This window comes from Hylobates moloch, unplaced genomic scaffold (genome assembly GCF_009828535.3).
Source record: "Hylobates moloch isolate HMO894 unplaced genomic scaffold, HMol_V3 SCAFFOLD_2, whole genome shotgun sequence".
In the NCBI taxonomy this organism is placed as follows: domain Eukaryota; kingdom Metazoa; phylum Chordata; class Mammalia; order Primates; family Hylobatidae; genus Hylobates; species Hylobates moloch.
The window spans coordinates 86,033,861-86,051,400 of record NW_026652277.1 but is presented as its reverse complement, the minus strand read 5'-3'; the positions used below and the strand labels follow the sequence as shown (position 1 = coordinate 86,051,400).

The window sequence follows — 17,540 nt, the reverse complement described above, 5'->3', positions numbered from 1 at the left end:
GGATAAGGGTAGTGATTGCAGTGATTGGTCATTTGTACCCTAAACACATTTGATGAGCTTTCCTTGAGAAAATCACATAGGAAGACCTAATTTAGCCATAACACTGAACCTCTTCTGTTCTTCTAATTACTGTACTCTCATTTCTATAAGATCTCTCTCAAACCATTTGTTTCCTCAGACCTATAACCTCTCATTTCCTCTCTTGGCAGATAACCTTGTCCTGTACTTTACATAGAAATTAGGACAAACAGGAATTCTCTTAACTTCCTGCTAGCAAACATAAACCTTCCCATCTGCCATCATTTTCTCTTCTTTACCAAGTTTACAGTTAAAAAAGACTCGTTGAAGTCTCTGTGTTTTGGATCATGTATTCTCTTATGTTCACAAGAAACATGGCTGATATGCCTCTGTTCTTTATCTTTAAATTTCCCTAACTTTCCATACCACAAACAAACCTTCCTGAATCCCTTATCTTTCTCCAACTAACATTCTTTTTCTCATCACAATTAAATAGTTATCCGCAATGTCTACTATTATTTCCCTGCCATCCCAATTCTTCTTAATTCATGGCAACAATTATTAGCTTTCTGATAGGCTTCTTGTGATGATGAAATTATATAATCAGGTAAATATCACAAAGATTATTATTACTCACTTATTGCTCATTTGGGAGCATTCAACAGTTTGATCACTCTCCTCTTGAAACACTCTGAATTTTGGATACCATGATCCATGCACCCTGTATTGTTTCCCTACCTCTCTGGCATCTCTTTATCCTTATCTCTTGTTAACTTCACCTACTTCACATGATTCAATGTAAAGTTTCTCAGGAGTGTGTTCTCAGGCCTTCTTTAGCTTTATATGCTCTATTCCAATGTGAAATGATTTATTCTTGTGGTTTCGGTGACCATAATTTTACTGTATGGGTCACAGTACCCAGGTGCAAATAACTGTATACAAACCAACTTACACAGAAAATGAATTTATTCAGACTATGAGAAAGCTTACAAAATCTCAGGGAGACTCAGAGCTAGGCTAAAGGCTGATTACAGAAACAGTGCCTACGCTGGGAAAATGTGCTAGTGAAAATATTACTGCCACCTCTGAAGAACGGGAGGCGTCTACCACTATTCTTCCCCCCATGTAGAACAGGTTTCTTGCTTGTCTTGTTTATGCATTCATGTCTCTTAAAGTCATATCTTATTGTTGGAACTTAGGTCATATATCCGTTCTTATTAAAACTGTAAGCAACCTACAAATGTGAGTTTTCTGAATTCTAGTCAGGAAAAACAGGACTCATAGTTTGAAAGATTACAGAAAATAGAATTATCCAAAATATTAGGTGACAAGAAATGGCACAGGTCCACCTCTGCAGCTAAGGTTAGCTGTCTGATGTTATTGTATATTCTTCTGCTAAATTTAATCCTCCAAATAGCAAAATGCTCACACCTATCCTAATGTGACTATCCATAAACAAGTATATCTTCATGTTCTCAAAAAGAGGGAGTTTTATCAATCACAGTATCTGTGGTAGGACCAGTGAATTTCATGACAGTTGATACTGAATTCTGTTCATACTGGACCCTCTTCCCTATTGCAATAAGTTATCACTAATTAAAATTTGTCCTTAACATTTTAGTGTCTGGTTTTGTTATCCTTGACAGAAATATCTGCTCATGCAACTTACTTGTACTTCGGGACCTGCTTGAAGTCAAACCTGTATTTATAACATTTCTAACTGATGGATCATTTCTGGACCCAACCAATTGTATAGCTTGGAGTATTAGGTAACACCAAGTGCATGAGCATAAGCTCAGGTCATCTGGTGCTCTATCATCAGTTGTTTAGTGACTCTCGGTACATCGTTTCTGCCAAAAAAAAAACAAAAAACAAAAACAAAAACAAAAAAAACCACAAACTTTTAATCAAAACAATAGTAACTTGCCATGAACTTTGCCTTAAAACATTAGGTACCTACAGCATGACTCTCCTATTAAGGCTCGACACGAACTTTATACAGTATCATCTTCTGTGACAGATACTTTGGAAATGATTGGATTTACTATTATAAAGCACATTGCAGAGTTGCCTTCATGGAGTGTTGTCCAGCCTAAAGATTTTCTCTTGCTAAGCAGACATTTAAAAATGTCATGCTTTTGGCTGGGCGCGGTGGCTCACGCCTGTAATCCCACCAGCACCTTGGGAGGCCGAGGTAGGTGGATCACGAGGTGAGGAGATCAAGACCAGCCTGGCCAACATGGTGAAACCCCATCTCCACTAAAAATATGAAAAATTAGCCAGGTGTGGTGGCATGCGCCTGTAGTCCCAGCTACTTGGGAAGCTGAGGCAGGAGAATCACTGGAACCTGAGAGGCAGAGGTTGCAGTGAGCCGAGATTGTGCCACTGCACTCCAGCCTAGGTGACAGAGCGAGACTCCGTTTAAAAAAAAAAAAAAAGTCATGCTTTTGCATCACTAGCCAAATCAATCAGAGTATCCAACTGAACTGTAGTGATAATTTTCTCCAATATCCAAAGAAATCCGCTGTACCTCTTTCTTTGTGACTTATGGAGCAAAGTACAGCAACTTGGCCTTTCACTTTCAATAGTATATTCTATATTGTTCTATATTACAGGATATTCTGAAACTTCAAAATGGCAGGGCCCTGTGTGGAGCAATTTCATTATATTCTGGTCACCAACGTGTCTGAGTCTGGTGAAACAGAACATATTCATACTCAACAAGTTACATGAAGTGGATATATTACTTACAGATAGGCAAAAAGAGACAACAGAAGCCTAGGATTCATTGAGAGCCAATCCCCAAGTCTCAAACAGTTGCCCAGGGCAGATGGAGTCTTGACTGCACTTGAATATAGCTATATCTATTAACATCTACATTCTAATCTTCTGGGTCTTTTCAGGGAACCATTTAGGGAATAGAGTCACTCCAACTTTGCAATAATTCATTAATTTATCTTCTTTAATTCAAAAGATTTTATGGCACCTTTCATTCATTCAGCATAGGCCAGCTTTGTGCATAACTTTCAGTCAACTAACTGAGCAACCAATTAAAATATCTGACTGATTCTGGCTATTAAATTATAGGCAATAAGAGGTAACGAGAAGGGACATACAAGCAATTTACTTTCCTTGCAGAGTACTTATCTTAGGGATACTGAGGCAAGGCATTACTAGCCTAAACGGACTGGAAAATAGGTGCTGTTTTGCTGGCAAGACACTCCATGAGTGTTTGGGGTTCTGTCAGATTTTCCCCCTTTTGATTCTGGTGTCTCATTCTTTTTCATTCAACATGCTGTTATTTAAAAATCTGACAAAGATATGAATTCAATTTAAGTTGAAATTCAGCAACCCAGAGCATCAGATAGGATGCTTGGTTATGTTAATACTCTTGTTGCAACAAAATATACTTTTGGCACAGACATAGTAAGATCCCAATTCTCTTACTACACCTTGAGCCAAGACTTTAAATTTTAACCTTACCATTTTCTGTCATTAAGCTCTCCAGTGCAGCTGGAAGCAGCCAGCCTTCTTCCTCTTTGTAATCCCTAGTACTTCCTCTCGTTCTGTATCAATAGCTACAAGGTTTGTTTAATTTTTTCAACTCTTGACTTCAACAGCCATTCTATTTTACAGGATAATTTAAGTAACTGTTTAACATGCAATGTCATTAACCACTAGAGTTCCCAGTTCTGTATTAACTAGATCTTCAATGCCTTCAATCACAACCTGTTTAAAGGAACTATTCAGTCTATGTGTTCTCATTGTTCAATTCCCACCTATGAGTGATAACATGCGGTGTTTGGTTTTTTGTCCTTGCGATAGTTTACTGAGAATGATGGTTTCCAGTTTCATCCATGTCCCTACAAAGGACATGAACTCATCATTTTTTATGGCTGCATAGTATTCCATGGTGTATATGTGCCACATTTTCTTAATCCAGTCTATCGTTGTTGGACATTTGGGTTGGTTCCAAGTCTTTGCTATTGTGAATAGTGCCACAATAAACATACGTGTGCATGTGTCTTTATAGCAGCATGATTTATAATCCTTTGGGTATATACCCAGTAATGGGATGGCTGTGTCAAATGGTATTTCTAGTTCTAGATCCCTGAGGAATCGCCACACTGACTTCCACAATGCTTGAACTAGTTTACAGTCCCACCAACAGTGTAAAAGTGTTCCTATTTCTCCACATCCTCTCCAGCACCTGTTGTTTCCTGACTTTTGAATGATGGCCATTCTAACTGGTGTGAGATGGTATCTAATTATGGTTTTGATTTGCATTTCTCTGATGGCCAGTGATGATGAGCATTTTTTCATGTGTTTCTTGGCTGCATAAATGTCTTCTTTTGAGAAGGGTCTCTTCATGTCCTTCGCCCACTTTTTGATGGGGTTGTTTGTTTTTTTCTTGTACATTTGTTTGAGTTCATTGTAGATTCTGGATATTAGCCCTTTGTCAGATGAGTAGGTTGTGAAAATTTTCTCCCATTTTGTAGATTGCCTGTTCACTCTGATGGTAGTTTCTTTTGCTGTGCAGAAGCTCTTCAGTTTAATTAGATCCCATTTGTCAATTTTGGCTTTTGTTGCCATTGCTTTTGGTGTTTTAGACATGAAGTCCTTGCCCATGCCTATGTCCTGAATGATATTGCCTAGGTTTTCTTCTAGGGTTTTTATGGTTTTATGTCTAACATGTAAGTCTTTAATCCATCTTGAATTAATTTTTATATAAGGTGTAATGAAGGGATCCAGTTTCAGCTTTCTACACATGGCTAGCCAGTTTTCCCAGCACCATTTATTAAATAGGGAATCCTTTTCCCATTGTTTGTTTTTGTCATGTTTGTCAAAGATCAGATAGTTGTAGATATGCAGCATTATTTCTGAGGGCTCTGTTCTGATTCATTGGTCTATGTCAGGAAGGGGAACATCACACTCCAGGGACTGTTGTGGGGTGGGGGGAGTGGGGAGGGACAGCATTAGGAGATATACCTAATGCTAAATGACGAGTTAATGGGTGCAGCACACCAACATGGCACATGGATACATATGTAACAAACCTACACATTGTGCACATGTACCCTAAAACTTAAAGTATAATAATAATAATAATAAAATAAAAAAGAATAAATAAATAAATAAACTATTCAGTGATTTCTATTTATTTGAGAGCCTATTGCCTCTCTTGAGGCCAAATTTTATATTAGTCAGTGTTCTTAGTTGCGAACATGGGAAAACATTCTGGCTTATTTAAGGAGAAAATGGAATTTTAAAGCGGTATTATATAACTTATACATATTTAAGGAAGAACTGGAGGGCAAGATTTTGAAACTACCCTCCCCAAATCAATGACAATACAATACACCACATGGGCTACTCTGGAATAGATACCATGACCATGCCACTTGGAACAGATTGCTCTTAGGATTGGATGCCTGATCTTCTGCCCCCTACCTCCCCCACCCACAAACCTATGCAGAAAAAAAAAATACCTCTGTCATTACATGTATTGGACATGTGTATTTGCCTTTAAGTGGTCACCTCTTCCTAGCGCTAACTTTTTAATGCGAATTTCAAGTGGATTCAACTGACTACAGAAATCTAAGTCACATGCCTTCTCCTAAAACTTTAAGGGAGTCTGGCATATTACTATCCTGGCCTTTGCCTTGGGAAGACTGACTAAATGATGAGTGTCCACTGTATAGGACATATCTTAAAGACACCTAAATTAATACCATCAATCCTGTGATAGATATTACTAGCACTCACCAAAATTTCTGCATCTTTTCTTCTACCTAAATAATAATGAGAAACTACTAATTCCCTGTAGAAATCAGTAGAGGTCATATAATTTACCTTGGCTGATGGAATGTAAATGGAAGTGACAAGTGTCACTTCAGGACAGAAACATTTTTGAGCTTATAAGCCTTTGCACACATTCTCTTGGCCTGCTATGGTAAACAGTGAAGCCTCAAATAGAGACGAAAGCATCACAACGTGGGAAGGCATCAGTCAGTCCAGGTGCCTGAATAATAACTTGAGTGAAAAAGCTCCCTTCCTTACCTGCAATGGACATACAGCAAAAGCAAGACATAAACCTTGTTGTTCTAACTCGTTGAAATGTTTTTGTGACATATCTAGCTCATGCTGACTGACAAAACCCAGAGCTGTCTTCTCACTATACATTTTATACTGTATATATAATAGTTTGCAAGGCAGGATGCTGGGCTGTCACACAAGCACTCCAAACTCAACATGTCCAAAAATGAACTCATAAACTTTTCCTAAACTGTTCTTCCTGCAGTGTTTTCTGCTTCAGTGCATTAGCCAACAGCCATGTGTCTATTTATTTAATCTGATTCTCTTCCAGTTTCCACCTCCTCTCCTTTCTACTGCTCAGGCATGTGTTTTACATCTCTGCTTGATATTATTGCCCCAGGAAACATACCTTCATTCCTTGATCTTCCAAACCTGTTATATTCTCCTAAAGAAGTTCATACTTAATGGTCACTCTTGTCCTCTTCTTGTTATAACTTGTATGGGTTCCATCGTCCCAGGACAATCTTTAAATTCTATGATGAAAAAACAGTGACTTCTTTACCATAGTTTCTTCAATTCCAACATATAATAGGTCATCAGTACTTTTTTTAATGAAGGTTTGGAATTAAGAAAATAAATGGGCCGATCACAGTGGCTCACGCCTGTAATTCAAGCACTTTGGGAGGCTGAGGCGGGCGGATCACGAGGTCAAGAGATTAAGACCATCCTGTCCAACATGGTGGAACCCCATCTCTACTAAAAATACAAAAATTAGCCAGGTGTGGTGGTGCACACCTGTAATCTCAGCTACTTGGGAGGCTGAGGCAGGAGAATTGCTTGAACTTAGGAAGCGGAGGTTGCAGTGAGCTGAGATTGCACCACTGCACTCCAGCCTAGCAACAGAGCAAGATTTCATCTCAAAAAAGAAAAAAAGAAAAAAAGGAAAAAAAAGAAAAAGCAAGAAAAACAAAAGAAAATGAATGAATGACTAAAATGGCTCCTAGAAGATACCTTCACATACTTATCTTACTTCTAGTTTTTTGCTCTACTCAACTGAAGTCGTTGTTCAGACTTTTTTCTTTTAGAAGGGTAGATTTTAAAAGTATCCTGTTCACTGAATACGCCATGTTATCTGCCCATCTGTTCTACATTTTGTTTCATTTGTTCTACTTATATACACCTACTGTTTGCATGAAATTATTTTAATGTCAATCTTCTTTACTATTTGGAAAACAAGAGTTTATTTCTCATACCCCATGCTGGCACAGAATAATGACACATTTTTTTGGATTAAAGTATTTTCAGGAAATATCCCCCACAATCTGAGAAGGTGGAGAAGAAAAGAACAAAATTTGATATTTTGATATTTTTCCTCTAAATTGAAAGAAATTCTGTTTTGGAATAAAAATATGGCTTGATTCATTCTAACTCTTACATCTAGAAAGCATTTCAGTGCATTTTAATACTTGAGTATTTAATTTAATACTAGATTTTAAATAACATCTTTGAAAATTGTTTTTAATGTTTAATATGACTGATAATATACGGTTAACAAAAATTCTGTTGTTTAAATCTTTTCCAGCTATGTAATCTTGTAATAAAACAACCCTAGTAATGAACTAGAAAGTAGAATAGAATTTTTTCATATGTTTTTCTTTGGTTCAAATGTATCTAAAGCATAATACATTGGTGGGATATAAGAGAGGATGCTTAAAATCCCATCCAAAGAGTAATTTTTGACTTTTCCAGGATATTTGGTCTCTAATCAATAAATCATGCACTGAGGGGTTTTTTAATGAGCACCACGTGTGGGATAGATAGCAGCAACTTGGCAGATCCCACAGGTAATTCTTAATAGTGAATCCACATTCTTCATAGATCTCTACTAACTTCATCAAGATGTTTCTCTGAAAGGTGCATGGGAGCTGTCATAATATATTTTCCCATACCATGTTGAAGAATTGGAGAAACTGGTAAAAAATGAAAATTTGGGGGACATTAACAGATTTTCCCTTGAAGCTGCCTGAATATCATTTAGAGAAAAAAAAAACATTTGATAAACAGCAAGAAAGGTAACTTAAAAAGCAGTTGCAGTGTGGTGTTACAGTATATTTTTAAAAAGCAACTTTGGTATAATAAAATAAGATCTGCAATGAACATTTTTTTCTGCATAAAGAGAAAACACATAACTTTTAGGGGCAAATATATAAGTCAGAAATTACTTGGATCTTTTTTGAGGACATCACAATATGCTTACCATCATGCCTAGGTGAAAGATCCTTTTAACAATTTTCTCCAAGCAGAGAGATTGGCAATCTGGTAGGCTCCAGGGTATTCTAACTATAATCTGAAAGCTCTTTTAAATTCTCTCTTCGAGTGAAAGAAATGTAAACTCTCCTCAGTACGTCTGCTTTGCTTGTTGTAGTTCATACCCAAGGAAAATCCATTTTATATTCCTTTTGGGAGTTATTAGGTATATATTACTATGTCCAAGGAGACACGAGCTCCTCTAGACATGGATATAAGCTTCAATATCTGTATTAATCATTTTGTCTCTGATGTTTTGACATCTGGGGCCTTGTTGACTCTGAAGAGACTGCCCCTCCTAGAGCTTACCAATTCCTAGAGGTAGTAAGTGACTGGGCTGCAAGCATAACTTTCACATGCAAACCAATCAATCCAGAGACCATACCCCAAACATCCCCTTTCTAGGGCTTTCTCAGGGCTCACACTATGCACCACTATCCACCTACACTGACCAGATACCAGATAACTAGAGACAGATCCTATATCTCAGAGCCCCCTGAAATTACTCAAACTAGCCAATCATTGTATTGATTACCCTGCCTTGCCCATTTCTTCTGGGAGAAACCACAATAAAGGCTATTGCCCATGTTTTGCCCTGCTGCCTTTGCCTCTGCACTGACCGTGGTGCTTCCATATGTGCCACTCCCCTCTTCATGGTGTGTCATGCCCTCTCATTTCTGGGGGGTCTGTGAGCTTAAATAAGCCGCTTTTTGATTGACAATTGTCTCCTGAACTGTTGACCTCACCATACCTTAATAACATTAATACCTACTTTTTAAAACAATATCCAAAGTTAGACGATATTCGAGGAATGCTACGGGTTATTCTTTTGGTCAGAGTAGTCATTTCCTTTCTAGGTGATTTAAAAGATGCCAACAAGTTTTATTTTGTGTTTTCCAACTTTTATTTTAGGTATGGGGGATACATATGTATGTTTGTTACATGGATAAATTGTGTGTTGCTGGGGTTTGATATACAAACTATTTTCTTACCCAGGTAGTGAGCTTAGTACTCAATAGGTAGTATTTCAAAATTCACCCTACTCCTAGCCTTATCCTTCAAGTAGGTTCCAGTGTCTGTTGTTCTCATCTTGGCATCCATGGGAACTCAAATTTGAGCTTCCACTTATAAATGAAAACATGTGGTGTTTTCTGTTCCTGCATTAATTTTCTTAGGATAATGGCCTCCAGCTCCATTCATGTTGCTGCAGATGACATGATTTTATTTTTTATGGCTGTATAGTATTCCATGGTATATATGTACCACATGTTCTTTATCCAGTTTACCACTGATGGGCATCCAGGTTGACTCCATGTCTTTGCTATTGTGAATAGTGCTGTGATTAACATATGGGTGCATGTGTCTTTTTTATATAATGAATGAATATAATGATATATTTCCTTTGGGTATATACCTGATAATGGGATTACTCATTCTAATGGTTGTTTTAAGTTCTTTAAGAAACCTCCAAACTCCTTTCCACAGTGGCTGAACTAATTTACATTTCCACTAGGAGTGTATAAGTGTTTCTTTTTCTCTTCAACCTCATCAACATCTGTTATTTTTTGCCTTTTTTATTATTGGATTTTTTGACTGGTATGAGATGGTATCTCATTGTGGCTTTTATTTGCATTTCTCTGTTAGTGACATTGAGCATTTTTTCATATGCTTGTTGGCCATGTGTATGTCTTCTTTCTTGCTGTTGGTGTTTTAGTTGTTGTTGTTTTGTTTTGTTTTTGGTGGAAGTGTCTGTTCATGTTCATGTCTGTTGCCCATTTTTTTATTGGATTGTTTGTTTTTGCATGTTGATTTAACTTATCCTTATAGATTTTGGATAGTAGTCTATCGTTGGATGCATAGTTTATGAATATTTTTTCCCATCCTGTAGATTATCTGTTTACTCTGTAAATAGATCCTTTAGTTTAGTTAGGTCCCATTTATCTATTTTTGTGTTTGTTGCAATTGCATTTGGAGACTTGATCATGAAATATTTGCCAAAACATATGTAGAGAAAGGTATTCCCTAGGTTTTCTTCTAGAGATTTTATAGTTTTAGGTTTTACATTTAAGTCTTTGTCTATTTTGAGTTAATTTTTTTATATAATAAAAGGGTTCGGCTTCAATCTTTTACATATGGTTAGCCAGTTATCCAAGCATCATTTATTGAATAGGGAGTCCTTTTCCCATGATATATTATTGTCAACTTTGTTGAAGATCAAATGATTGTAGGTGTGTGGCTTTATTTTGGGGTTCACTAACCTTTTCCATTGATCTATGTGTCTGTTTTTGTACCAGTACCATGCTGTTTTGGTTACTGTTGCCTTGAAGTATAGTTTGAAGTCAGATAGGGTGATACCTCCAGCTTTGTTCTTTTAGATTAGGATTTCTTTGGTTTTGGGGGCTCTCATTTTATTCTTTGTGAATTTTAGAATATATTTTCCTAATTCTGTGAAAAATGGCATTGGTAATTTGATAGGAATTGTATTAAGTCTGTTAATTGCTTTGAGTGGTTTGACTGTTTTAACAATGTTGATTTCTCCTATCCATGAGCATGAAATGTTTTTTTTCTATTTGTTTCTGTCATCTCTGATTTCTTTCAGTAGTGTTTTGTAATTCTCATTGTAGAGATCTTTTACCTCTCTGCTTAGCTGAATTTTTATGTATTTTATTACTTTTGTGGCTCTTGTGAATGGGATTGCATTCTTGAATACCATTTGTGTATAGAAATGCTACTAATTTTTTTACATTGATTTTGTATCCTGAAGCTTTACTGAAGTTGTTCATCAGTTCTAGCACCCTGTGAACAGAAAGTATGGGGTTTACTAGCTATAAAATCAAAACAGAAAATCCAAGTAAACCCAATCACAAATGACAAAAGGGACATTACCATTGACTTCACAGAAATACAAAAAAACTCTGAGAATACTATGAACACCTCTATACACACAAACTAAAAACCTAGAAAATTGGATAAAGTCCTGGGAACATCCAACCTCCCAAGAGTGAACCAGGAAGAAATTGAAATCCTTAATAGACCAATAATTAATTTCAAAATTGAATCAGCAACAAAAAGCCTACCAATATCAATCAGAAAAAAAGCCCTGTACCAATGAACTCATGGCCAAATTACACCAGACATACAAAGAAGAGCTGGTACCAATCCCACTGAAATTATGCCAAAAAATCTAGGAAGAGGGGACTCTTCCCTAATTCACTCTATGAAGCCAGCATCATTCTGGTACCTAAACTTGGCAGAGACACAATGAAAAAGAAAACTTCAGACCAATAAACCAATACTCCTGATGAACATGATGCAAAAATCTTCAACAAAATACTAGCAAACCAAACCTAGCAGCACATCAAAAAGCTAATCCACCATGATGAAGTAGGCTTTATTTCTGGGATGCAAGGTTTGTTCAACAGATGCAAATCAATAAATGTGATTCATCACATAAATATAACTAAAAACAAAAACCACATGGTCATCTGAATAGATGCATAAAAGGATTTTGATAAATATAACATTGTTTTTTGTTAAACACTCTCAACAGACTAGGTAACATAAGTTTGAAGGAATATACCTCAAAATAATAGCCATCCATGACAAACCCAGAGCCAACATCATACTGAATGGGCAAAAGCTTGAGCCTATTTATCTTCAGAACCAGAACAAGACAAGGATATCATCTCTCACCACTCCTATTCATCATAGTACTAGAAGTCCTAGCCAGAGCAATCAGGCAAGAAAAAGAAATAAAAGGTATATAAATAGAAAGAGGAAGTCAAACTATCTGTCTTCACAGATCAACAGGTTGTAAAAATCAAAAATACCTGTGCCCTACCCCCTCAAATTTATACCAGACATTTTCACTAGATTAAAGAATTATTTGATATCACTAATATAGTGATCTTCCCCTTAGCCACATATCATAAAATCATCTAAACTCTCAGATACCTAGCTGAATGCAAGATGTAGAGAAAAATGGGTTGTAACATGAAAGCTTGTGTAAGAGTGAAGAATTTCTTAATTCACATAATAATGAGGAATGTCTTAATTCATAATTTGATATTTTTCTAAAATTGTTCTTTTTAGTAATATAGTCATCCATTTTTATTAGAAGAAATATTTTACAATTAGTACATTTTGGTTTGCTAATCTAATGTGCTTTGCCACTATTTAAAGAAAAAAAATGGTAAAGTCAAAATGTGTTAACCATATGAGGTAAAACTTGCCAAAATTAAGTTCTCAAGATAGATTGAGCACTCTGATGATTTGAAAGAAGCAGAAAACAGTGTCCAGAAAACTAAACTCATGAGCTCTGCAACTCAGGAGCCAATACCAAATACTACTCTAATGTGTACTCCTTTTTTAAATCTTTCTTGAAAATATCCTGGCTTGATCAGTTTTCCATGAGCACTTCATATTCTGTGTCCTACCTAACCCACTGCTGTGTGACCCTCCAAATTCATATGTTGAAACCTAATATCCAATACGATAGTATTAAGAGATGGGCCCTTTAGGAAATGATGAGGTCATGAGGACACGTTTCTCATGAATGCAATTAATGCCCCTATAAAAGAGGCCCATGGGATCTTGCTCATTCCTTCAGCCATGTGAAGATATATAGAACGCACCATATATGAGAAAGGGCTCTCACCAGACACCAAATCTGTTGACACCTTGATCTCTTGGATTTCCTATTTTCCAGAGCTGTGTGCAGTTATTTCCTCATCAGTGAAGGGATGGCAAAGAAGTATAGGAGGTACCAACATGGAAAATGGGTATTCTGACCAGTTAGTTATCATGCCATTTTAAATACAGCCATTAAAAATTCAGATGAATAAATTTAAAAGGGTTAATTTTATGAAAATTCTAAAGAGATTCTCTAAATACTGCCCCCTATTCATTTAAAATATTTGGATTTTAAATTTAAATAGGCTTGCCCATTTGTGCTTTCCCACTTTGTAAAATCATTTAGTATTTGTTGGGTACACCCTCTGATATTGTTTGGCTGTGTCCCCACTCAAATCTCATCTTGAATTGTAGTTCCCATAATCCACACATGTTGTGGGAGGGACCCAGTGGGAGGTAATTACATCATGGGGACAGTTACCGCAGTGCTATTCTCATGATAGTGAGTTCTCACATGATCTGATGGTTTTATAAGAGGCTTTTCCCCATTTGCTTGACACTCATTCTCTCTGCTGCCGCCCTGTGAAGAGGTGCCTTCCACCATAATTATAAGTTTCCTAAGGCTTCTCTAGACATGTGGAACTGTGAGTCAATTAAGCCTCTTTTCTTTATAAATTACACATTCTCAGATATTTCCTTATAGCAGCATGAGAACAGACTAATACGGTAAATTGGTACTGGGGTGCAGTACTGCTATAAGGATACAGAAAATGTGGAAGCAAGTTTGGAACTGGGTTACAGACAGAGATTAGAACAGCTTGAAGGGCTTAAAAGAAGACAGGAAGATGTGAGAAAGTGTGGAACTTCCTAGAGACTGGAAGGTTCAGAAGACAGGAAGATGTGGGAAAGTTTGGAACTTCCTAGAGACTTGTTGAATGGCTTTGACCAAAATGCTGATAGTGATACGGACAATGAAGTTCAGACTGAGGTGGCGTCAGATAGACATAAGGAACTTGTTGGGAACTGGAGCAAAGGTGATCTTCCTGTGCTTTAACAAAGAGACTGGTGGCATTTTGCCACTGCCCTACAGATCTGTGGGACTTTGAATTTGAGAGAGATGATTGAGGGTATCTGGTGGAAGAAATTTCTAAGTGGCAAAGCATTCAAGAGGAAGCAGAGCATAAAAGCTTAGAAAATTTGCAGCCTGCTGATGTGACAAAAACTAAAAACCCATTTTCTTGGGAGAAATTCAGGCCACAGACTGCAGAAATTTGCATAAGTAACCAGGACCTCAATGTTAATCACCAAGACAATGGGGAAAATATCTCCAGGGCATGTCAGAGACCTGCATGGCACCCTGGAGGTCTAGAAGGGAAAAATGGCTTCATGGGCTGGGCCCAGTGCCCCCTGCTCTGTACAGTCATGGGAGTTGGTGCCCTGCATGATAGCTGTGGCTAAAAGGGGCCAGCATACAACTCAGGCCCCTTTACGCTGTCATTCAGGGCACCAAGTCCCATGACTGTACAGAGGGTGCAAGCCCCAAGCCTTGGTGGCCAACACATGGTATTGGGCCTTCAGGCACACAGAAGTCAAGAATTGAGGTTTGGGAACCTCTACCTAGATTTCAGAGGATGTATGGAAACTCTGGATGTCCAGACAGAACTTTGCTGCAGGGGCAGAGCCCTCATGGAGAACCTCTGCTAGGGCAGTGCAGCAGCAAAATGTGGGGTTGGAGCCCCCACAAAGAGTCCCCACTAGGGCACTGCTGCCACTTGTGGAGCTGTGAGAAGAGGGCTACCATGCTCTAGACCCCAGAATGGCGGATCCTATGACAGTTTGCACTGTGTGCCTGGAAAATCCACAGATACTCAACGCCAGCTGTGGAGGCAGCCATGAAGGGGGATATACCTGGCAAAGCCACAGGGATGCAGCTGCTCAAGACCATGATAGCCCACCTCTTGTATCAGTGTGGGAACAGACTAATACATCCTCTGGGCCAGGCCCACTTCTAGAGACTGGAAATGCAAATCTAAACAAATGATGTGTCACACTATTGATTTGCATATGTTGAACCATGCTGGCATCCCTGCAATACATACCACTTGGTCACGATAAATGACCTTTTTAAAGTATTGTTGAATTCTATTTGCTAGTATTTTGTTTCAACTGATGTTGAAAAAGCATTTTCCATAGTACTGGAAATCCCAGTAACAGCAATCAGATTAAAGAAATAAAGGGTATCCAAACTGAAAAGAAATAGGTCAAATTAGCCTTGTGATATGTTTTGGCTCTGTGTCCCCACCCAAACAGCATGTTGAATTGTAATTTCCATGTTGGGGCAGGAACATGGTGGGAGGTGAGTGGATCATCAGGGCAGATTTCTCCATTGCTGTTTCATGCTAGTGATGGAGTTCTCATGAGATCTTGTTGTTTAAAAGTGTGTAGCCTTTCCTCTTCTTTCTCTTTCCTGCTCCACCATGGTAAGACATGCTTGCTTCCCCTTCACTTCCCTCCATGACTAAGTTTCCTGAGGCCTCCTAGCCATGACTCCTTTACAGCCTGTGGAGCTGTGATTCAATTTAACCTCTTTTCCTTATAAATTACCTAGTCTCAAGTAGATCGTTAGAGAAGTAAGAGAATGGACTAATACAGAAAATTGGTACCTGAGAAGTGGGGGTGCTATAAAGATACCTAAAAATGTGGAATTGACATTGGAACTGGGTAATGGGCAGATATTGGAACAGTTTGGAGGGCTAAGAAAAAGATAGCAAGATGAGGGAAAGTTTGTAACTTCCTAGGAACTTGTTAAATTGTTGTGATTAAAATGCTGATAGTGATGTGGACAATGAAGTCCAAGCTGAGGTGGTCTCAAATGGAGATAAGGAACTTATTTGCAACTGGAGTAAAGGTCACTCTTGCTATGCTTTAGCAAAGAGACTGGTGGCATTGTGACCCTGCTCTAGAGACCTGTGAAACTTTGAACTTGAGAGAGATGATTTAGAGTGTCTGGCAGAAGAAATATCTAAGCAGCATTGTTCAAGATGTGGCCTGGCTGCTTATAAGTGCCTATAATCATTTGCATAAAGAAATTAATTCCCTGAAACTAGAATGTATATTTAAAAGGGAAGCAGCACATAAAAGTTAAAATAATTGCAGCTTGACCATGAGGAGGGAGGAATTTTCTGGGGAGGAATTCAGGGCTGCAAAAATTTACACAAGTAAAAAGCATCCAAATGTTAATAGCCAATTCAATGGGGAAAATGCCTCCAGAACATTGCAGAGGCCTTCACAGCAGCTCCTCCCATCACAGGCCTGCATGTCCGGGGGGGAAAAATGGTTTTGTGGGCCAGGCCCGGGGCCCCATTGCTCTGTGCAGCCTTGGGACATAGTTCCCTGTTTCCCAGCCACTCCAGCTCTAGCCATGGCTATAAGGGGCCAGGGTACAGTTCAGGCTCTTGTTTCAGAGGGTGCAAACCCCAACTCTTGGTGGCTTACATGAGGTGTTGGGTCTACGGGTGCAAAGAAAGCAAGAGTAGAGGTTTGGTAGCTTTTGCCTAGATTTCATATAATGTATGAAAATGCCTGGATGTTCAGGAAGAAGCCTGCTGCAGGGGTAGAGCCCTCACAGAGAACCTCTGCTTGGGCAGAGCAGACAAGAAATGTGTGTTTGGAGCCCCCACACACAGTCCCCAATGGGGCACTGCCTAATGAGAAGAGGGCCACTGCCCTCCAGACCACAGAATGATAGATCTACCAACAGCTTGCACCATGCACCTGGAAAAGCCACAGGCCTCAGTGCCAGCCCATGAAAGCAGCCACAGGGTCTGTACCCTGCAGAGACACAGAGTTGAAGCTGCCCAAGGCCTTGGGAGCCCACTCTTTGCATCAGCGTGGCCTGGATGTGACACATGAAGCCAAAGGAGACTATTTGAGAACATTAAGATTTAACAACTTCCCTCCTGGTTTTCAGACTTACATGGGGACTGTAGCCACTTTGTTTTAACGAATGTCTCCCTCTTGGAATGGGTCTATTTACCAATTGTATCTTGGAAGTAACTAACTTACTGTTTATTTTACTGGCTCACAGGTAGAAGGGACTTGCCTTGTTTCAGATGACATTTTGGGTTTGGACTTTTGAGTAAATGTTGGAGTGAGTTAAGCTATTGAGGGACTGTTGGGAAGGCATGATTGTATTTTGAAATGCGAGAAGGACTTGATGTTTGGAAGAGTGCAGGGGCAGAATGATATGGTTTGGCTCTGTGTCACCATTCAAATCTCATGTTAAATTGTAATTTCCAATGCTGGGGGGAGGTACCTGGTGGGAGGTGATTGAATCATAAGGACAGATTTCCCCCTTGCTGTTCTCATGGTGGGGAGTGAATTCTCAAGAGATCTGGTTGTTTAAAACTGTGTAGCACTTCCCCTTTCACTCCCTTTCCTGCTCTGCCATGATAAAATGTGCTTGCTTCCCCTTCACCTTCCACCATGATTGTAAGTTTCCTGAGGCCTCCCAGCCATGATTCCTGGACAGTGTTTGGAACTGTGGG

At 38.6% G+C, this 17,540-nt stretch overlaps 1 protein-coding gene and 1 long non-coding RNA gene across 5 annotated transcripts in view; one reads left to right on the top strand and one right to left on the bottom strand.

Annotated features, from left to right (window-relative positions):
• MEI4 (meiotic double-stranded break formation protein 4) overlaps positions 1-17,540 on the top strand; it is a 383,241-nt gene that overhangs the window by 258,438 nt on the left and 107,263 nt on the right. The gene's annotated exons all lie outside the window — the stretch shown is intronic.
• The window catches only part of LOC131382634 (uncharacterized), a 1,005,882-nt gene continuing 994,786 nt past the window's right edge, over positions 6,445-17,540 (bottom strand). The window contains exon 6 of the long non-coding RNA XR_009212201.1: positions 6,445-6,587. This is a non-coding gene — a long non-coding RNA (uncharacterized LOC131382634). The remainder of the gene's footprint in view (positions 6,588-17,540) is intronic.